We start from the raw sequence: 23,352 nt of genomic DNA, 5'->3' as shown, positions 1-23,352 counted from the left end.
ATGTAATGAATTATAATAATGAATTATATATATATAATTCTGAGTGTAAAAAAGCACACATACACTAGTTCAGACAGAGGAGGAGGCCTCAGGAATTCAATTTACCCTGGAGTGTCAAATGAACTGCCTTCCACAGTCTGTCGGGTCAAAGATCACACCAAAAGTCTGCACCCTCCCCCTTTCCCACACACACAGTCAAAGACATTTAAGAGCACAGATGGTTAATGGCCATCTTGTTGAACATGCATAGCTACAAGCTTCTCGTTCTCCTCCTGTGCCTTCTTTTCCCGAGGAAGATGATGTAACAGAATAGCTAATATAGCAGTCTAGACACTGGACAGCTGCTTGAAAGCTCATATCATGCAAAGTCATTCAAATGGGGGTTACAGGATCTTTGCTGAAATCCATTCATTAATTAGTTAGACCAACTACAAACTAGCTCTATTAATTAATTTCAACAAAGATCTTATTAACGTAATAGGATCTTTATTTTATTTCAGCTTAATTTACAAATACAAATAGGCTATGATACGTTAGATTTGATTACACTAACTTACATAAACACTGATTTAAGTGTTCCAAGTTAAATGCACTTGCAGGTTGACACGATATTTATTATCAGAACTGAATTATTATTTCGGACAGTTTCTTGTTTTCAGCGGTTCATTTGCTCCAGTTTAAATTGAGTAAGGTTCTCTCTCCCATTTTCCAAACTTTCCGTCACGCTCTCTCTCTCTCTTCTCTCCGGGAATGTGTTTCCTGTGGTCCGCTGTCTGATTGGTCGGCTGCCTTCCGGGGAGACGCGGATTGGAAGACGGAGCTCGACATCTGGAAGGGAGGAGAGTGGTGATGGGAAGTCCGACTCAGTTCTGCGAATCGGTTCTTTCAAGCTGTGTTTTTCAATGAACTGGTTGATAACGATCCATTGGTTCTGTTACGCCATTGCCTAGTACCTGACATCCCAGCATGGCATTGGCATGTACAGTATTAATTATGTGCTATAAATGAGCAATAATGGCATAGCCTATATAGGGCTATGCTTCAGGTATAATCTATAAACATGCGAAGTGTAATGATCGTAGTATCCCATTTCATCCAATTGCTCATTTTGTAATGTCCTTGAAGAACCCACTTATTTTGAAATTATGTTGATTGCAATGTGTTTTGCTTTGCCTTTAATTTTGTTAAAGGAAATTATGTCCAAACATCTGCAGTAGCCTTTTTTTTTTGGTGGCTCTTTGAAAATAGACCCTTTTTATTTGAAGTTTGTAATAAAAGTTTGTATTATTCTTTCTTGCATAATTTTGCATTTATTAATGTAGTTTTCATTTTTTTTATTTATTTAAAAAACTAAAATTTATTGTATTATTTTACTATCCTATGGTGTAAAAAATTACAAGATAATATATACTTTAGCTCACTTCAGAATTTCATGTTACCTTCATATAGTAGAATATTTAGTTTTTTGTCTTTTTGCTTGTAAACGTATTTTTTGTTACAACAAAACATACCCTTTTAAAGGAAGTTAAGGAAGTAAGTCAAGTTGTAAGTCAAGTGCCCCAGTTATATTGTTGAATTGTTTTTGCAGATATTTTTTAGTTAATAAAAAAATAATTTTGAATCTACATTAAATTTATATTTAAATAACAGTAATATTGTCATAACTCGTATAAAAAAAATGTTTTTAATGTTTTAATAAAATGTTCTCATTGTTTTTCAACTCTACGAATTGGAAAGGTCCAAATGAGAAGGCTCTCAGTTCAATGAATCATTTGTTGACTCGAGAACCGCACGGTTCCGTGAACAAGTCGTTCAGAATGGTTTTGTGAACCGGTTCAACTGATTCATTGAAAAGGTCCGACTCAAACGATCGACTCGTTCGCGAATCGGACATCGCTAGAGGAGACGAGGAGAAGAATATACGAGAGGTAAACCAGAAAAAGGAGGAGAACAGGAGAGGGTGGTGGTGACATCTGAGGTGAGTGATGTGCTATGCCAAAATATTTAACCTGGACATACGAGCAGCTGAATTTATGATTTGAGAACATTTAATTCTTTCCGTTTGCCACTTTTGTTGGTAATAAGTTTGAAAGGCTGGAAATATTTGTGGACGCGCTTCGCCCTAACACTACAGCGATAGCAGAAGGCGGATAGACGCCTCAGCAATGGGCTTCTGACTAACAGTATCGGATATTATCGTTGCTACAGTAACAAACACGCTGTGGCTTGATATATTGTAACAATTTTGACGCGTCTTTGATGTTGTTATATCATGTTCGTGTTAGTTGCGATGGAATGGTGTAAACGGGGGTCGTGCGTGTGGTCACAGCCCTCCTGAATATCGCTTGACTTAACGGGTCACTTTGTGTTTCGCGTTTGATCCTTTACTTTTACAACTAATGTCGCTTCAACATAGGGTGTATATTATTAAATAAGTGCCATTTGTGGCGTTTATTTCGCCACGGTTATTTTTACGCGCCTCGCCTCTCCCCCTCTCAGGTCCATGGCAGGCTCCAGCCCCCCGTTCAAGGCCAGGCCAATGGAAAAGTCAAAGCAGCGGGAATCCATTGCTTATCATACGGGGCTGTGGCAAACGCGCTTGTTAAAGCACCAACATGTGTATTTGAAATAATCATTAGTGTGTGCGCGCCCGTAGGCCCGTGTGTGCGTACTCGCTGCTGTAGGTGCGCGCGTCGCAGTGGCGAGACTCTAGTCCCGTTTTATGACGCCCGTTCTGCGGCAGGCACAGGCAGCTCCAACAGCAGACATGTTCTCTGAAGACCATTTCACATTCTCCGGTCCTCTTATAGAAGTACAATAGCCAATTATACTGTAGCCTACAGTACACCAGTCACCGGCATAACATCTTCCACAGTAAGGCCTTTGCGAGCTGTCGTATAATTGGGTTGAAATGTAGAAAGCCAATGTAACATTGAGAGCAGGTCTGGGAATTGTTGTTACTTCAAAGCTTGTTGCTACATTTCTGGAAAGCAATGTTTGTCAGATGAAATGGTTTTGGCGGCTAGTGGGTATTCTGTTTGTTTATGATCTTGCAAATGTGTTTGTAAATGACAAGAGGTCATTTCCACTGAGTCCCTGGGCCTTCTACAGTTATCCACAATAGATCTTGGTTGTGATTGCTTCATGGGTTTGTCTTACCTCTCATTACTGCACTGTTTACAAGCTAACTGTAGCTTGGGGCATACATTTATAAATATTGTTAATAATACAATATAGAAATCTATAATATAATATATATACATATAATATAATATGTGGATGTGGTCCAAAATTCTAAGACGACCAGTGAAAACGTATCTTTTTAATCAAAAGGTTCATTGAAAAATGGAAGATTCTGTCATTATTTACTCATCCTCATGTCGTTCCAAACCCACAACTTTCCTTCATCTTTGGAACACAAAAGAAAATATTTTTAATATTCTTTCCTAATTTTTTTTGTCCATTCAATATCTACGTAATCAACATTTTTAAACACTTTATAACAGTAATGAATCTAGCAGTTTAATACAAGTCTTCTGCAAAGAGAATCATTTTATGTGATTAAAGGGCCCCTATTATGCTATTTTAAAGTTTCCTAATGTTGTTGTGGAGTCTCCTACAAAATGTTTACGTGCATCAAAGGTAAAAAAAAACTGTTTAATTTCCTCATAATATACATTTGCACATCATCACATTTTCAATTACTCTCAAACGACTTGTCAAATGAATCAATCTCTCTAAATCCCTCCTTTCCGTGATATACTCTGCTCTGATTGGCCAGACAGCTCATTCTGTTGTGATTGGCCTACCGTGTACAGCGCATCGAAAACAAAACCGCCCATTGCCATAACAACGTCAGCTGTCCTGAGGCTTCCTACACCGTAAACTAAACACAGTAACGAACAATGACGTCGATTTTACCATATCAATGCAAGCGCGAGTCCGATGATGAAACATTGGAAGAACTGTTATTCAACCCGAACCTTGAGGTACATTATATGAGATGTTGCCACTGTAATTCCTCACCATCAGCATTAACAAGTGCATGTCCATCAACAAACCGATTATTTTACTTGTACTAATTTATTTACCGAGTATTTTTTTAATATATTGCGGTGAACACGTGGAAACTGTATCAATAACAGTGCATGTATACAACGACAGACAATCTGCATTAATAGACACAGTTATAGGTAATCGTGACCCACAACTGATTAGCATAAGTATTTAAGTAAGACAGTAATGTGAGTTAGCCAGAAGCAGGAGACCTACACAATATAAAATCAAAACTAAGTTTTTTGAACACCATCTTTCAAGAGCAAGCGGTTTGTGAATCCTGCATTGAACTCTGAGATTTTAGAAGCAGTCTTCAGTAAAATAAAGGGAACACAGCAAAAGTTTAGGATTATACTGCTGTGATATCGTGGTAAAGATTAACTTTAACCACTGATTCTTCACATGCTCGTCCTTGGACAGTGAAAAATAAAAACTGGCTTTACCTTCACATTATAGAGCACAGCGTCGTCTTCTTAACATGATGCTATCCAGTATCCACAGGAATCAGCTGCCGGTTTGAGGTTCAAGTTTTCCCTGGTGTCTGTGCTCGCAATAAGTGGGCAAGCAATGTTCTAATGTTTCGTCTTGATGTCACAACGAAACGGCTTATGACTCGTTTGATTCATTTAATTGACTCAGAGTCGACTCTTACTTTTGAAAGACAATAACTTTATATACGGTGCACTTTCAGATTTAAAACTTTGCAGGATGTTTTCATTCACTTAGAGCTATGTTACACACTACATGAAAGATCCAAAAAAAATCCATAATAGGGCCCTTTAAGTTTTTCATTTAGAGTTTTATTCACATATAAACATTGATGAACGCAGCTCAAACATGCATGCTTAATTCTCAAGAAGGTTTGTTCTTGTGTGTCAAATCAATGTTTTTATGTGAACCTTAAAAATGTTGATTATACAGACTTTCAATTAATAGATTCAGATTTTGTGAACGTAAAAGGGGTTTTCAAACTTATTCTTCATATTCATATTCTTTTGCTTTAGTACCATGATGACAACATTAAAGCCAGTTGTTAAAATTTGGAAACAATATGTTGTTTGTCTTTATGTCACACTTCATATTTTTCATAATAGGACATACAAATATATAGCTAGTTGCAATTGAATTTTAGGAAGGTGGTCCCTTGCAAATGATCCTGATTTAGCCTATATGATCAACTCATTTATCTGGTATGTTACTGGTTGGTTAGAACTTGATTTGAAAATGTTCAGAATAGCATAATATTTGAAAGTTTCAGTAGAAGCAAGACAATTTGACATTTTGTACAAAGGGATTCACATGATCAGTGTCACAAATTTAAATTTTTTATATTAATTAGTGACATATTAATAGTGCAGAATCTTTGTTTATTTCCTATAAAATAATATACAAACTTTTAGATCTGGGTAAGCGGAGATACTGAGTGCTGGTATTGGGACAGGCATTTTGAACCATTGTTTCTGTAAAAACTGTGAGCACACATTCAGTATGCATAATGCAGTTACTCTCAGTGTAAATAAACCTTTTTCAGTGGCTCTTTCTCTTCTTCTTGATCTCCTAAACTTGACTTTTATCCCTTCACTCCTTGTCTGTTTGTTGTGCAACAGCAGCTCAGTTCAGTCTGCTATAGTGAAAATAGTATACTTGTTAAGGATTCAGATTTCCATGTGCTCTGGCTGGGATAAGGTCTCTGCTTCGGGATTGAGAATCTTCTGGAATGTTTTGCTGAAGGCTGTTGTGGTCATAAAGTCTTATTTCCAGAGCCTGTGTTCCTCAAAAATGTATGTATGATGCAATGTTTGTTATAACACTCATCATGGGATTTATTTTGGTTAACTGCTGGCAGGATTTTGTTGGGGTGTAAATGTGCTTGTTATCACAGGATATAGACTGGTGATAGTCAGACATTATTGAAGGCTAAGAGTGATATATTTAGGGTATTTGGTGACTACCTCATTGGATGTTCATTAAATTAGCATTGTATGGTATTATGTGGCCTAAAATTTTCATATACAGCTAAGACAGAAGAACCCCCAAGGTTTGTCATGGCAGTATGACCCATTTTACAATTTGGATGGAGACCTTAACATTTCATTCATCTCATCTCTTAAATTTAAAAAAATATAATGTGTGAAAAGTGAAATATATTTAGTGCTAGATAAATGCTACAAATCACTACCTGTCTCACTGTACTGAGTAGACTATAGCAGGGCTGACTATTACCAAATCCTGGCATTTTCCAGACTTTCAGAAATAAGGCCTGCTGATTTTGAAACTAAAAGATTAGTCGGTTCCAGTTTCAAAGCTCTATCAACTCCCACTGCAAGTGCATTACTGTATGATTTTTGGCCATTTTGCAAACTGAGGGGCAAATGTTTTTCTGTTGGCACAGATGCTGTAGATAAAGCTTAACCCAGAACATTTATCCCTGTGATGAAGCAGCTGCTTTCATTTTCACACTGCTCTGTCTGCAAATTTCTGTTTTTCTAACGAGACACATTACAATATTAAAATTTACCCTGCCAATATTTTCACCTGCCCCACCACAATTTCTTTTTCTTTTACATTTTTTTTTTTTTTTTTTTTTTTTATGTGCCAGGGAAAAATCTTTTGCATTTTCTTTAATAAAAAGGGGTTTAATTTAGTATTGGTATTGGCTCTGATACTGCCATTCTTTGCCGGCCATCTACAAATCGGGTATCGGTCGGGCATCGGTCAGACAGGATCGATCCAAATCCGATATTGTGCGTACTTCTGTGTTATTGTTAAGCCCCACAAAAAGCATAAACACATTATAAAGCACCGTAAAGTTTTTGTGCACTATATTCCAAGTCTTCTGAAGCAATTCGATAGCTTAATGTGATGTACAGATGAATATTTAAGTCTTGAAATTAAAGTTCACATAAACACTTCCCTTCGATGCAGCTGTCAGTCATTCTACATTCAGCATTCAAACTGCGTGTCACGTTCGGTTACAACAGTCAGCACGGTAAAACGCTCTCCAGGATCATTCAGTGTTCCCATTATTTGTATATACCATTTGCCTATGGTTTTGCATAAAATACTTTATCTTGCTGTAGTTTATTACTGTTTCTAAATCATGTCACTTGCTACCGGGTGTCTGTTAGATCACAACACTGGAGTAGAAAAGACAATTGTTCTTCACGCGCACAGTAATTGAAATATAAAACTGTTAAAAGAAAAGGCTTACTAAATAGATATAATACACTACGCATCAATATCTCTTCCCTTTGTGCTTTGAACTTTTCAATGCGAAGAGCTGTGACTTGTTTCTTCAAGCGTATCATCCTGCGCACGGGATGTGCATAAGCGATTCGTGGCGCTCTTTATTGGAGCCTTTCATATTATAATTTTTGCACAAATTCATAGCCTTTCTTGTCCTGTCCTATCTATCATATGTTAAGCTATGCTATACATTTAAAAGAAATTAATTTAAATATATTTATTTCTATACAATTTGTTTTTCATTAATGTATTTTATACAAATAGCAGTGTGTAACATTGTACCAGGTTTAGTGCTACACTTGTTCACTTTTATTTGTTCCCCACTAAATGTTTATATTTCATAAAATGATTGTGCACTCATTATTTTTCTAAAATAAGTTTTACTGCTGAATTATCCACTAACCTAGTTTATAATATATCTTTGTCATAGATTATGAATATGTATTTTTTCATTTGTTGTTTATCTTTATAATGAAGTAGTCTGTATTTAGTCAATTAGCATAAAAGAGTGATTATCAGTTCTTCACACAGAGGTGTAGAAATTCTAAGATGATGGTATCGGATCGGTATCAGTTCTGAAAAAATGGTATCGGAGCATCCCTTGTTTAATTGGCTTGTTTTAATTACTTGAATTACTGGAAATTACACAGCTATTAACTCCATAATAAACAAACTTTTACATTTTTTTTATATATATATTATTTAATTTGTTTATGTTGTTTAACTAATGCTTTCAATAATTTCTTACAATTCAGTTTTGACTGGCATATTTGTAAGCCTGCAATCTACCTATGTTTAAATCCTTCGAATCTCAACAACATTCAGTTTATTACAGAAAATGTTTTATGTCTACAGAAAATGTTTATGGCCATTTGTAAACTAAATTTGTATTAAAAAGCGGGTGTCATCCGCTTCTAGTTATTATTGCAAACTGGTACTTATCATATTGTTTTAATTTATTATCATACACACACTGGTTTGTAGCGCAAATAGTTTTACTGTTTACATCACTTTAGGCTTGCAACAGTAGTCTGTGTTACCGGTGTTACACAGTGTTTCAGCAACAGAAGGGTTCTCCATCTGCTTGCACTCGGGGAAAAAAAGCCCCGCCCCTCAGCCATCACGGAAATTAATGGGGTCTTTAAAAACGCCCCCTGAAAAATCAAGATATATGGGGCAAAAATGTCCCTGTATGAGTTCTGGTTTTTATTTATAACAGGATTAGTGCTGTTTTCCTGAATATCAGCACAATTGCAAATGTGATAGCCTATTGATTTTATACAACAGTTCAATAAAAATAAAGTTAATGTTAGGTGACTTTCATTTTAGACTTAGAACCTTGTCTGATTTTGCTCTACTTCTCAATAAATCCACAATAGAGCAATTGTGCATCTCAGTGCAACTGAATGAGTCCTAATCAGAAGGAATTTAATGACTCGCTCGTTAAGATAATTATTTGCAAGAAATTCTGTCCACACTGTTTGTTTGAAACGGGTCTCGGAGTCGGAATTGCAAAGGCCGCCTCTGTTCGGCCGTACACATCACAGTGCAGCAGAAGTCAGATTTCACTTATCACGTGACGTGACAAAAATTCACTTATCAGATGACTGACAAGAGGATGGGGGAGGATTTGGTGAGCATCAAATCTTGAGACAAATGTCTTATCTTGTAACATGTGCAGTCAGTACCGGCGCTCCCTATTCACAGAATGATCACGAATTCAAAAGTGAAAGTGAAGAACCCTTCACGTACCCCTTCGGTACACCTTCCCCCTCCAGTGGCAGTGTTGTCGCAAGTTTATTTACTGGTGTGAAAATTTCCTAACCATGACATCCCTTCTGCGCTTTGTTATTCTTTAAGTTATTAATCTATAGGGGCAAATAAATTGGAAATCTTGCACATTCACAGAAAATAGCTTACTTCCGCTTTGAAAAATAAGGTGGATAAGGCCTAAAAACACTAGATCACAGGCCTGATAGGGTAGTTCCATTATTTGGCCATCCTTATTGTTGAGCTTTCTTTGAAATGTACAAGTCAAGAATTAACACATAATTTTCTTATTCTGTGTTTGTATGTATATGCTATATGTGTATTGTATATTTCTGCTCCATAAACTTGAATACATGTTAGATCATTTATAAATTGTAAATATCAGATGAGATAATATCCTACTTATCACCCTTTTTAAATATACATTATTCCTCATGCTCTGTTATTCCATTGCTCTCTTTCTTTCTCTGTCTTTCTTTTTTTTTACACACAGACACACACATCTTTAGCATCAGACTTGAGTGATATTAATTTGTCAGTGTGTTGGTAACCATCTTAATACAGGATCTGGTATCCTTGTCGCAGCCTGTGTGGTTTTTTTTTTAGGTAAGCGATGTGATGTCACTGCTAATAGCAGCGTCCTCTGGGCATACTCTGTGTGTGTGTGTGTGTGTGTGTGTTGGTTTATTTTCCAGCAGGCTGCTGCACTATGTCTCTGTCTCCCTCTTTAAGGGTCTGGAGTTGCTGACTGAGGAAAATGTGAGTCAGAGGGGGATAGGGGTAGAGAGAGAGAGAGAGAGAGAGAGAGAAGGGGGCCGAGAGGGAGGTGCTGTGGAGAGACTGCAGCTGAATACATGTAGTACAGCGGTACATCTGCACTGTTGGGTTATTGCTCTGTTATATTGTTTTACAGGATAGTGCTTTTACTGCAGCCTGCTGAAGTGTTCATTTAGGATTACATTATTACGGGAATTGAATGAAGGTTGTAAACTTAAGTTTGCAGGCTACTTTGATTTTGTGAATCTAGCCACAGGCTACTTTGAAACAACTTAATTATGGTCAAATTTAATATTTAGGAGCCAAATTACTTTTTTTTAGCTGACAAGTTACATAATAGTCTGATAAAGATGGCTGTTCAGAATTGGTTTAGTTCTCATGTGATGCTGTCATTGTAGCGTCATTATTTTTTGCACTTGTGGTTTGTATGAACTATCGGCCTGTTTAAAAAAGTTATGTAGATTGTTTACTAAGGTAAATTTACTTAGGTTAATTTAGCTATTATTTACTTAGTAGGTTTTATTTACTCCCAAACATAATCAATGCAAACATTAGCCTACAGTTGAATTATTTTTTTCAGTAGTTAACTATGCTAAACAATGAGTAATAACATGTGTTGTGTGAAATTGTGATTTTTGCGAATAAATTCTTGTTGATTGTTTTTTTAGAATACCATTTATCACAGCAAATCTCTGTTGTGAATATTTATATATTTAACGATCCCTGGTTCATTTTGAATAAGTCAAATCAAATGATTTGCAGTTCAGTAAGGGAGCAACACTCTCATGGCAAATATTTTACATTTTGACAAATTGGTGGTGAATTCATATGAATTCGTACAATCTCATTTACATTTTTTATATGATATGCTTACTCCCCACTTACGGTTTGGTTTAGGGGTGAGGTAAACGTAAAATACTTGCATTTTCTCATGAGGTCGGGATGGAGGGAGTCAGTTGAAAATAATAAATATCATTTGTTTGTGAAACAAAAGATTAACTACCATACAAGATGTTATTTGACGAAACCACATATGAATGCACACAACTGTTTCCCAAATGTAAGTCACCAACAGTGTTTAGATTTTAAATGACTCTTTTATGCATATTTTACATTTTTGTTTACATTTGTGACCATTTTAGACCAAATAAATGACTGCCTCTGTCATTTCTCTCCAAATACCTATCAGGTTGTTATATTTCAGTTGCTCAGTTGAGCATCAGATGAACGTGAAGCTCAGGGAAGTTAAAGCAGGAGTGCCATGTTAACATACACTATTGTAATAACCTATTGACTGAATTACAATGCAATACGTGGAGTAAATTTACCCTTTTAATGTGTGTGGTTGTGTATTTCCCTTCTGCTCAATCAAAACATTTGCCATATGTGGCTTTGCGTTTGCTGAATAAAAGTTTGGATCGTATCAGAGAGATGCGGCTCTCTCTGATTCTCAAATGGCTGTGTAAATAAAGCTTACGACTGAAAATCGGCTTAAAAATTGTCTAGTGGGACGTTGGCCTTAGATTAACTTCAGAGAATTGAGGAGGGAGCAGCCAGACTCATCACTCATCCAATTCAGTCCTGCTTTCCACAGAGAGGGGGTGTAAAATCATGCCACAATCCCACTGTCATTCTTAATGTGTGTGTGTGTGTGTAACCTTATCACACTCCTCTCATCTGACCAACAGTTGCCTTGGGCTTGACTCATGATTGTGAAAGTGCTGTTTCATTCCCGCTGTGCGTGCATGTGTGTCCCTATGCCTGTTTTCTATCCCGGCCTAACAATAGGAGGCTTGTATTGTTATTTCTTGCTCCCTGTTCTCTCCGTCCCTCTCTACCCCTTTCTTTCTTACTCTATGTTGCTGTTGGAAGCAGACAACCATGCGGTCTGTTTTCATAAAGAAAGATTATGACTGATGTCTCTTTCATTCACGTGGGTGAAGATATAAATAGTGAAAAAAGTTTGTATGTGTGATTGAGTTGGGTTGCAGTATTTGCTTGACATTAAATGAAAAACACAGATTTGCCTGATAATTCACTGACCCCTTGAAATGAATGGTCACAATTATTGACAAGCCTGACATCACTTCCTATTTCCTGTGGATGTTTTCACAAAGCCTGAGTACACACTCTCTCACATTCCTCTGTGTGTTTGTTCAGAGTGATTGTGTGTTGGCATGTCTGTCGAGAGCCGGCCAGGCTTATGTTTCTTCATGCTTTTTTGAGAAATGCAAACACATTTATTCTGTTTTTTCGGAATGAATTCGTATGTTATTCTGTCTGCCTCTCCTTGCTCGACCTTGATATCGTGTCAGTCTTTGTCTCGCTCTGAGATGTGAAACGCACAGACGCTGCACATTCATTTTCGAGAAAGTTCCTCGCTTAGTCAATCTTCTCTCCCGTCTGCAAGCTCTGTCAACGTCCATCTTGTTTCTTTTCCTTTTATGTTTTTTTTTTGACAGAATGATGAGGTGAGATGCAGGTTACATAGGCACATGAAAGTAAATCTGCATTTCCAATATTTCTTAGCTGCATGTGAGTGCGTGTGTATATGTTTTGTCAAGGCTGTCAGGAGCAGATGGTAATTTTTATGCTAATTTTCATGCCTCAAAGCAATGCGCTCTCAAACCTGACGGGTCCAAAGGTGCGAGTGTGTGTGCGTGTATGTTTCTCTTCGGTCATGTCTGCTGCTGTAAATTCATATTCACCTATCACAAGCCAAAAGCAAGAGGATCACTGAAATATCAAGATGTTTTATTAATGCTAGAGTGTTCTGGGTGGTTGCCAGGGTGACGTTATGCTATCTTTAGTTTGTTTGTTGAGTAGTTTCTGGTGGTTACTTTAGTCAAAAGATCCTAAATTACCAGGTTAAAACAGGGATTTGTTCAAATAATGACTTTGCAATCTGAGGTGCATTTTCCAATCAACGTTGTAACTAGCTGCTTTACTATATTAGGGTTGGGAATCTTTTGGTACCTCACGATTCTATTCAAATTGATTCTTGAGTTCACAATTCGATTCTCGGTTTTGAGTCAAATTTCAATTTGATATATGCATAGATTTGATTTATAGTTTACTATTTGAATGTGGTAGACAGTTTAATTGGTCTTGAAGAAAAAAATCCCACTGAATTAAATGTGAGTCACGACTGTTTCCCGAAACCATAACTATGTCACACATCCAACGTTTGAACCGTTTTGTTTCAATAATAATAGAAGTTTTGTTAATGATGTGGAGGTGGTGGAGTACACTGAAAAAAAATGTGATGTACAATTTACTTGGATAGATTTTTCACTCAGAAATTGCCAGTTAATTTCACAAATAATTACACAAAGAAACACATTGATTTAAATGTAAAATTTTGAAGTAGAAAGATTGGAATAGTTTTTTCTTGTAAAATATACTCCAGTAATCTTTATTTTATTTACAACTTTTAATAAAAAAAAACGTTTAATAACTTCTGCGAGATTAAAATATAGCTCGAGATTGAATGAATGTCAGATTTTAAATAACAAACATGACACGTGGAGGACTACTTCGCTGTTTTTGTTCTCGATTGTTTTGCATAAATTGAAATGTGTGTGTGTGTTTATACATATAAAATGAAATGAAAGATGTAGATTGTATTGCATTTTAGCTTGCTCGTTTTTTTCTTTTCTTCATTTTTCTCTATTCTAACTTCAGGTTGAGCCGTAGCTCCAACCGAACAAATTTGCAATGTTGTTTGCAAATGTTCATTGTAGAGAGGTGGGACAAAATATTGATATCGCTGTCCTTCTCCGTACGATACGAGAATTGATACGCTGACGTCAAATAACAATATTTTAATTAATAAAATAATGCGCTCTAATAGATTTCCTTGATCCCAGCGTCGCTACTTCATGGCTCCTTGTGGTGGCGCTCAAGACATGAATGAGGGAAACGTGAACATAAGTTAACCCTAAGAAAAAGAGGTTTTTAACAGGATGGCGGACAGCAGTGTGAGGTACCCTGTGATTCCCACCCCTAGTTCATTGGAACTATGGTTTCGGGAAATACTCAAGCGTTGAACTATGTTGCTATCGACAGAACTCGCGACCATACTTGGCTAACAATGCTTTTGGGAAACATGCCTCTGGGTAGTTGAATGTGTTGTATGACACTCCTACTTTGAGTAACCTACAGACTTGTCTAAAAATCTGTTGACCAAAGGCCTGTTAAATTGCAGATTGCTGGTTTTAATGGGTATTAGTGCAAATATATTGCTGCACAATCTGATCAGGAGTTACAGTGAATGAAATAGAGTGAACACCCAGTGTTTCTGGCCAGCTCTTTGTTGTGTCTAGCTATCAACTTCCTTGTTGTTGTGTGTGTGTGTGTGTGTGTGTGTGTGTGTGTGTGTGTGTGTGTGTGTGTGTGTGTGTGTGTGTGTGTGTGTGTGTGTGTGTGTGTGTGTGTGTGTGTGTCTCAAGCTCTCATGGCTTCTAAGTCATGTTTATTGTGGCCCATCCGCTCTATTCATGTTCTGGGATCTATGTTGTTGAGGTCACAAGAATCCTGCACCTATATTTTTTAAAGGCTAGGTGTACAAAATATATAGTTTCAATCTTCAATACTATACATTTTACTGCTTGTTGTTATGTTGTTATGCCTAGTGAGATAAATATATGTTTGTTTGGGTTTAGTAGTTTTTTTTCTGAAAGAAATGTATTTTTTTTACATGAACCTAAAACAATAAGGTCTGATGATGATCTGTCATGCCAGACAAACACAGCTATGCCATATGGTTTTAGTGAAAACTCCTTGTGAGTTGTAACAAAATGTTACAAATCTATACTGTCCTTTGCTGGAGTACAGTCCTTTTGGACACTCCAGTCTCTGCCTTTTAATATATCAAAGAGAGTATGGTGGCCAAGTCAACACTCAGCCCAACCCAGTACACTTCACTTCTGCTGCCAGAGTTCAATCCCCACACACCCAAACTGATAGTAGAATTTTAAAATCTGGTTTTATGAGATTTATTAAATGTTGTTGTTCCACTGCTTTAAATATCACTAAAATAAAATATTATATATTTTTTAAGTGCATGTGTATTATGTTACTAAAAAATATATAATTTTCTTATGGTGGCTAATGAAAATGTTGTCCAAACCAGCCGAAAAAAATGTTGAGCCCTGCTTTAGCTTGAGCCAGTCAGTTCCCAAACCTATGAGATACAGTGGTAGAAGTGACACTTTGGGATATTCAGTGTCTATTGAATGTGAGGTGTCTTTGAATGCAACACACAAAGATTATGGCATCACTGAACAAGAGATGTGGAATGTCACCACCACCATAATGACATCACTGAAACATTATCCAAAGTGGTGCGGGGCTGTACTAGTTGCATGTCTTCATGCTCTTTGTGCGTGTGTGTGTGTGTGTGTGTGTGTGTGTGTAGGTGTGAGAGAGAGAGCGAGAGAGAAAGCCCACTCCAGATGTTTGGCTTTGGCAATCATGTTTGAGGAGGATGGACTGTTTTTTAGTGACGCCCACCATCTCCCTCCCCCAATTCCTGTCTGCTGCTGGAACAGGAAATGAGTTTGGGGCTCTTTTCAGCTCTTGTGCTGTGCCTTTGGCTCTCACACAACGAGAGGGACAAGAATGCTCCTCCGTGTGTGTTCCTGAGCCAGGCTACGTGCCTTTTTCCTTCTGAATTGCTTTCTTAATCACTTAAAGGGATAGTTCACCCACTAATGAAAATGATGCCATTATTTACTAACATTATTATTTAAATTATTCTCTTATGGTTAAAATTATTGTTGTAAAGAATGTGCTGGTTGCTATTTTTTATTCAGTTTAAATGAATAGGGACTGAGGCTTTCAAGTTTCAAAAAGGATGTAAACGCTGTATAAAAAGTTTAATAAAATAATCCATATGACTCATGCACTAACATTCTGCGTATGTTTTCCAGAATGTAGGCAAAATCTTCTTAATGTAAAAAACAAACAAAAAACAAACAAACAAAAAAAAAACATGGATGTTGGACATTCACAGAAAACATAAACAACATTAACAATACGTTGTGGCCTTGTGGGTGAGTAGGCTAAATTATAAATTATTATTATTATCAGTATTATTATTATTTTAGGGAAACTTTTCCTTAAATCAAAATTGCTGGTATGTTTTATGTAAACAGTATTCCCTCCACATTTGTCACAACAAAGTCAGTCAGGAATATTCCTCATCATGTTCTCACATAACCTTTAGCTGTGTGTTTGTGTGGCGTGACAGCATTGATTTATGGTGGGTCATCATGTTTAATCTTGCGGTGGTTATTAGGGAATGATGTAATCTATGCATACTTGTCACTCTTCATATGAGCAGTATCAGAGCAGCCTTCATCTCAGCTGTGTTTGACGTATGTCAGCATTTTCTTCTCTGATCAGCGGTGGCACAGAAGATATGGACTATTAGCTGAAGTGCTGCATGCGCATTTCTGAACTACTGCAGCTGTACTATTGGGGACAAGTTTCTGAAACTTTCCTACAACAACATTTCTTGTAGTCCTTATCATTAGCTTCAAGATGACCTAATATGCCCTTTTACAAAGTCTTGATTTTGTTTTTGGGGTCTGCTAGAATAGGTTATCATGCTTGAATGTTCAAATTCAAAATATACATTATTTTTTACATATTTTACATTGTTGCAGCACCTCTCTTTCCAGTCTGTCAGTAACGCTCTGGGCTACATTCCTCAAAAGCATCGTAAGCTTAAGTTGATCGTAGAACAATTGCCACCAATAGTCTCTACGATCAACTTAGGCTTACTATGCTTTTGGGAAAGACAGCCCTGTTTAGTTCCGGTCACTATGAAGCCCCTCCTTCTGCAATGTGCTCTGATTGGTCAATTGCTTTGAGCGGGTTTTGGAAATATCATGGCCATTACCATAATCAAAGTTTCAACACACTACTAAGGCATCTCAACCAGGCCTTTTGGGGTCTCATGGGACTTCAGTGATAGCCTGTTTCATTCATTTACTTTGTGTCAGATGTGTCTCCTAAAATAGAAGTAAAAACAGACCCAAATGAGACAACTGTTGATTAAAGAGTTACAGATAACACTTTACTGTAAGGTTCCATTTGTTAACATGTTAAAATGAACTAACAATAAACAATACTTCTGAATTTGATATTGATATTGATATTGAAGGTCGTATCTGTTTAATGCACTTTGAACTAACATGAAAAAACAATGAACAATTGTGTTTCTATTGACTAACATGAACAAAGATGAAGAAATGCTGAAGAAATGTGTTGCTCATTGTTAGTCCATATCAGTCCTGTTGCTCGAACATTGAAGAAGCGATAGTGACGTCAATGGGTTTGATTCCCAGGGAATGCATGAACTGATAAAATACAGAATAATACAATACAATACATTACAATGAATAATTGAAATATCTTCAGATAAAAGCGGCTGTCAAATGTATTAATGTAATCTAGTGTAATGCATTTCACTAGTTCACCTGTCCATTCAGCCTTAAAGGTTAATTGTAAACTTGGTTTGCTGTCCTTGGAGGACGCTCGAACCTGAGGCTCGGCTTGAACTCCGATTTTAAACCCCCCCTATAGGAGGAAAGAAAGAATTAGAGGAGGAGGCGGGGAGGATGAGTACTTCTCATTGGGATGATAGTGTCTGCTGCTTATATAGTATGCTCGAAATGATGATTGACAGGACTGAATGTTTAGGCTCCTCCCGAACCTACGTTTGGAATTTCATTTCATAAAGAATTATCTAATGTTAATGAATGATATCTTATAGTAAAGTATTACCTAGTTATAAAATGTATGTGAATAGCATAGCTATTCTGGGAGACTTTAATGAGAAATGTTTGAGAGATGTGATATTGAAATCTCTGACTTTTGATTGCAGAAATTATTATTTTGGTAAATCTTTTTTGTAACTGATGAAATCTCATCTAAAACATGAGAAAACACATTTAGGATTACTTGGGTTTTCTTCTCTAAGCAGCAGAAGACTTAAGCAAAAGTCTCCAGTTATTCTCCATTTAATCTCATTGCCGTCTAAGAGAGAAAATTGGCTTATTAAAGAGATCTCATTTGTCATTTTCCTTTTCTTGTGGGGCATTTTTAAAAAACCCTCTCCATATTCAGATCCAGGTTATTTAATTGGCTGTGATTCTTTTCAGATTAAAAATGTTCTTGATGTTTCTTCATAAGTTCTTCTGATCAGCGTATTTGTTCTAGGTTCGTTTATGTACTTCTATGGCAATAAGCTGTAACCCTATTGGCAAATTTAAGAGTACATGAAAAAAAAGAAAGAAAGGTAAATCAGGTAGCAAGGTAAACGTGTATGTGTGTTGAAGGAAGTGCAAACTGTGACTCAAAGCTTCTAGTATGCACACAAATTGTTTATACAGATGTTGATGGAAACCCATAGTGCTGTGGGTTTTCTCTTTCTTCTTTTCCTCTCTGTTGCCTTTTGCACTCGTTCTCACAATCTCGCTCTCTTTTCCTCCCTCTTTTCTTCTCTGTCATTTGGCAGCTGTTTTCACAGTGCAATGTGCTGGAAAGCAAGTCTTTGATATGAAGCCTGTGTGTGTGTGTGTGTGCAAGATTTCTCCTCTCTGAAATGTGATCTCAAATTGCCTCTTTCCCAGCATTCATCTGCGTTTGTGTGTCTTTTTTGTGCGTTTTAATAGTGTTTTACAGTTTTTCTGAATTGCTAACACACATTTCTTGAAACCATTACTCACTTTCTCAGAACCTTAAACACAAAACCAAATTTTCAAACCACATTCACAGAACCTCTGACTCTTCTGGCAAAATCAAACAATTGCCTCAAAACCATTTTATCTGTGCTCAAAATTAAACAATGCTCTCAGAGCGTACACACAGCGAGTCAAAATTATAAACACTACAGATCATTCATTAGACACTACATCAAAAAATGGAGAACACAGAATCTAAAGCATGCAGATACAGAAAAAAAAGTATATTGTAACAAAGTAAACAAATTTAGCAATTACGTAAAAAAAATGACAATAAATTGTATACTGTATCCACTGCAAGTATAGCATTGTACTGAATATTGAATAGTAGGCCTTATCGCATGTTTGTATATTCACCACTTGCATACTGTGAAAAAAATGGTTACAGTAAAAAAAACTCTAAATGAAAAGCATGTTACAGTAAAGTACACTCAGAAGAGTTGTGCAACTTCAAAATCAAGGTCAGTGAGAGAGATTTTATTCTGCTTCAGCATCATGTCTTCATGTTGGTCCGGCCGGAGGAGTTTCTCCACGTCTCAGACACTGTCGTCTCTGCAGGCAAAGGGAAAAACCCTAAAGCCAGATCCAGCCTTGACAATATTCTCCACATCTTACTCTTCCTCGTCCTCATACTCTTCCTGCTTATTCACCTCCTCTTACTCATCCTCTTCCTTCTCTCCCTCTTATATTATTTCCATCCATTGTTGGTATCAACATTCAGTGCAACATTTTGAGTAAATGTTGGGACTCTGAACTGACTTGTATTATGTACAGTTGGTTTGGTCACATCATTAGAAATAAGTGTGAACAATTTTGAGACGTTGTGTGTAAACGATGAAAACTGTGTTGCAGTTGTGTTTAACTTTCGCCTACCTGTCTTTAGCATTTTGAAACATAAGTGCATCACAGTGCAAAATGTGTTTTAGTGAGTGAGAATGTGTTTAGAGTTTTGAAAAAAAAGTGCATGAGATTTGCAAACAGTGTTGTGACTACCTGAACTTGTTTAATGTTTTACAGAAAGAGTGATTTATTCGACAAATTGGTTTAGACTATTGAGAATTTGGTTCAGAGAATGGGGTTTAAACAGTAACGTGCGGTGAAATCTTGTCATGGGTAGGCTGTGACCTATCAATGTGGCATGTTCATATATTCATTCAGTTAATGTAGCAACCCAAGTTCATATCAGGCATCATCACATCGCTGCCTGCATACAGCAAAGTCATATGTGAGGCTAATGCACAATCAAATCTAATAATCAAATTAATGGACACATCGATAGATATATATTATACAACAAACAAATGTTTTGTGCGGGACACAGTAAGAGAGGGAGGAGGCGCGGTGTCAGCGAACCGACAAGCAGCCTAGTTTGTATTAATGCCATGGTTCAAAAAATAATGTAACGTTAAAGGTTAAATAATAATTCACTTAGACTTTATAAGAAGCAATTGCGACTTTATTTCACACAATTCTGACTTTATATCTTGCAATTCTGACTTTATAACATGCAATTGCGACTTTATTTCACGCAATTCTGACTTTATATCTCGCAATTCTGACTTTATAACACGCAATTGCGACTTTATTTCACGCAATTCTGAGAAATAATGACAGAATTGCGAGATGTAAACTCGCAATTGTGAGATAAAAAGTCGCAATTATTTTTTTAAATGTTTTATTCTGTGGCGGAAACAAGCTTCCATACCTCCTGGCCTCTTCCTCCCATCCATCCTCCCTGACGCATAGCTACCGGGCCGGCCCAGCTATCGGTAGGCGCCGGCGGTGCCGCGGTAGTTACCTGAGAGAACGTTTTGGAAAAGACGGGCTATGGACCCAACCAACTCTATAGGAGGGGAGGGGAGAACTCCCTCACATGGTACAACCCATGCAGAGGCTGCGCGCTGCGGTGTCAGAATGCGGAACGTGTGTAGCCTAATGTAACTAACGTGACAAATGTGAAAAAACAAAAATCCTCGACCGGCCCAAAAGTGAAGCGGCCCACCGGGAATTCTCCCGATTACCCACCCCGGGCCTGTTGACAGCCAACGCTAGGCGCCGCTAGATCGGGAAGCGCGGATTGAGTGAGAGCGAGTGGATCACGTGACATGAAGCAAGCTCGGTCTCTGCCTCAATGTTGATAATTCAAGACAGCATGAGAACTGACTGCGCATGCGCAAACCTACGTAAACTACGTTCTATGGACCAAAGAGGCACTGCTAACCTCTGCCTCAATGGCCATGGCCTTGAATTTCCTGCATGAAACAATGGTTTTAGGAGCAAACAATGGCAAAATGAGTATATTATATGTGTATTCCTGAAAATTTTTGTTACAAAAATTAATATTTGGAATAAAATAAATGCAATTAATAATGTGGTGAATTAATAAAGTTCTTGGAATTAATAAATGTAATGTCAACATTTCCTTTGGTGAGGCACTGCCTACCCTGCCTACCCTGACCGCACGTCCCTGGGTTTAAATGTATGTTTGCTTGTTTTTTCCATGACACTGATTGGATGCTCTTTTATGGCACTTTTGGATGCAGTTATGAGCAGCAGTTTACTCCTTTACTGTACATGTTCCTCCCTGTTTCTGCAGCTAAATAAAAGCCTTTAATCTAAGCAGTCTGTGTGTTTGTGAGCACAAGCGTCTCTCTCGCTTTCTCTCGCCCTCAGCGGGATGAGCTTCACAGAACTGTGCTCTCTGTTTTTTATTTGCACAGTTGGATAATTTAGCAGGTCATATTTACTTCTGTTCTGTGTGGTTTGTTTAACATTTTATTTTCAGCTGCTAAAACTGTCAGTCAGAGTTTGTGTTGTGCATTTTGGCATTTCTGTCTAATATTATTTCTATAGACTTAATGTGAATTCTCAAACTAACTGTCTTTTTCTCTGTTTTGCAGGTAAGAACCTCAACTGAATGTGAGAAGCACCTCTACCTGCAGAAATACAGGTGTGTGTGTGTGTGTGTGTGTGTGTGTGTGTGTGTAAGAGAAAGGGGTGTGATGTGTTTTTCTCAGATGGTTAATTAAAGACTTCTGAAAATGACATGCCTAGAATTCTTCAGTTTTCCCTCACATTCCTTTTTTTTAAACTCCTTGTAAAAAATGGATTTGAGGGTGTGTGTGTGTGTGTGTGTGTGTGTGTGTTATGATTATAGCTGTTGTGTCCAGACGCCAAACTCTGTCTGTTCTAGGTTGCTGCAGAATTCATTTCTTTAAGTGAAGTTAGGGGTGGAAAAGAACTGAGCTATAAAGTGTATTTCATTCTGTTGTTTTGTGTGTGTGTGTGTGTGTGTGTGTGTGTGTGTTTGTGTAATCTGGCTGCAGTTCTGTGAAGATGGAGTCTGTCCTCTCTGAATTGTCAGTTGCTGCAATAGTATTCCGTAACACACATTCCAGGGAACAATAGCGGGAACAATTTTCCAAACAATAGAGCTTTGAAAAGTTTTATTTTATATATTGTGAATTGCATTGTTTTGAAAGGAATAGTTGACACACAATTAAAACTGTCATCACCATCATCCATATGTCATTATTTTCTTTGTTAGCACAAAATGTTAAGCAAAATAGAAATAGCTGATCTTTTTTATAGAAAGAAAGTGGTGTCGATTTATTAATTCCAACCTCAAAAAGACAAAAAAAAGCACTATAAAAGTAGGCCTGCCATGAAAATAGTCAACATTTGGTGCGTTCCAAGTCTTCTAAAGTCGCTTTGTGTGAGAAACAGACTCTGTGCTTTGAATATTCCATGAAGGAAATATCCTTCATGCAAGTACAAAAAGATATCGCATAAGCTCTATGCATGTGCATTGATCATTGTTTTTATATGACTAATAGCCTGAATAATGTCTTTTCAGCATGCCGAATTCGATTAAACTGCTCAATTCACATAATTACTTTTTATGATGTCTTTTTTGTACTTTTTGATATGTGTATATATACTTTCAATTGAGGGACAAAAATGATGAGAGAATATTCAAAAGTTTTATGGATTAGGATGAGTAAATGATGGCATAGTTTTCATTTTTGAAATCTGATGTAAACATATTAGAAGCAGATAAAAACTGCTTTGCAATGTCACACTTCATTCCAGCCCAAATGCTTTATGAGCGTATTTTACTGAAAACCACGCTAGTGTTCACTGAAATCTTCACTTGATTCTTATGGGTAGTTCTGTAAAGCTTGCCTGCAGCGTACAACAGTAAACAAGGAGCGCAGAGTTTAGTCAAAGGGTCAATTACTGTGATCAGGTTCAGTTCATGTACTCAAACATACACACACACAGTCTTTCTTTAAGGTCATGAATGCGGCAGCTTCCTGAATGAGAGAGAGATGCATGGTTATGAAAGCGGGATCTCAGGGAGGTTAGCCACCACTTTGACATCTCTAATTAAAGCTCACCACACTCTCACACACACTGAACTGCTCTACTTCTGTTTGTTTTCGGTTCTTGGTTATGCATGGATACAAAATGGCAAACCAAATCAAAATCTCAGCACTTATCTGTCTTTCTTTTACTCTGTATCTGTCTGTATCTGTTTTTCCTCTCCCCATCCTTATTAACAAACACTTGCAATTTTTACACTTGGGCGATATAAAAATATCTTAATATTTTTCAGATATTTGATGACATGCAATAGCAGTATATCTTATTATTTATGTATTTGCTCTGAAATGACTTAAAATGTCATTTTTTCAGTTAGAGAAACCATATCAACAAAGTGAATAAGTAATTTGTTTCTTCTTCAAAA

The 23,352-nt window shown here is 37.0% G+C and overlaps 1 protein-coding gene across 7 annotated transcripts in view; it reads left to right on the top strand.

Moving 5' to 3' along the window:
* Positions 1 to 1,888: 1,888 nt before the first annotated feature.
* apbb2b (amyloid beta (A4) precursor protein-binding, family B, member 2b) overlaps positions 1,889 to 23,352 on the top strand; it is a 59,721-nt gene continuing 38,257 nt past the window's right edge. For 3 of the 7 annotated variants that reach the window (XM_084096728.1, XM_084096727.1, XM_084096726.1), the window contains exons 1-2: positions 1,889 to 1,978; positions 21,503 to 21,552. The gene's annotated coding sequence lies outside the window, so the exon portion shown is untranslated. The remainder of the gene's footprint in view (positions 1,979 to 21,502; positions 21,553 to 23,352) is intronic. The other 4 variants (XM_084096725.1, XM_084096723.1, XM_084096722.1 and 1 more) reach the window with 2 other exon arrangements.

Source organism: Abramis brama (genome assembly GCF_963993115.1).
Source record: "Abramis brama genome assembly, chromosome: 2".
Classification (NCBI taxonomy): domain Eukaryota; kingdom Metazoa; phylum Chordata; class Actinopteri; order Cypriniformes; family Leuciscidae; genus Abramis; species Abramis brama.
This window is presented reverse-complemented; position numbering and strand designations above follow the sequence as displayed.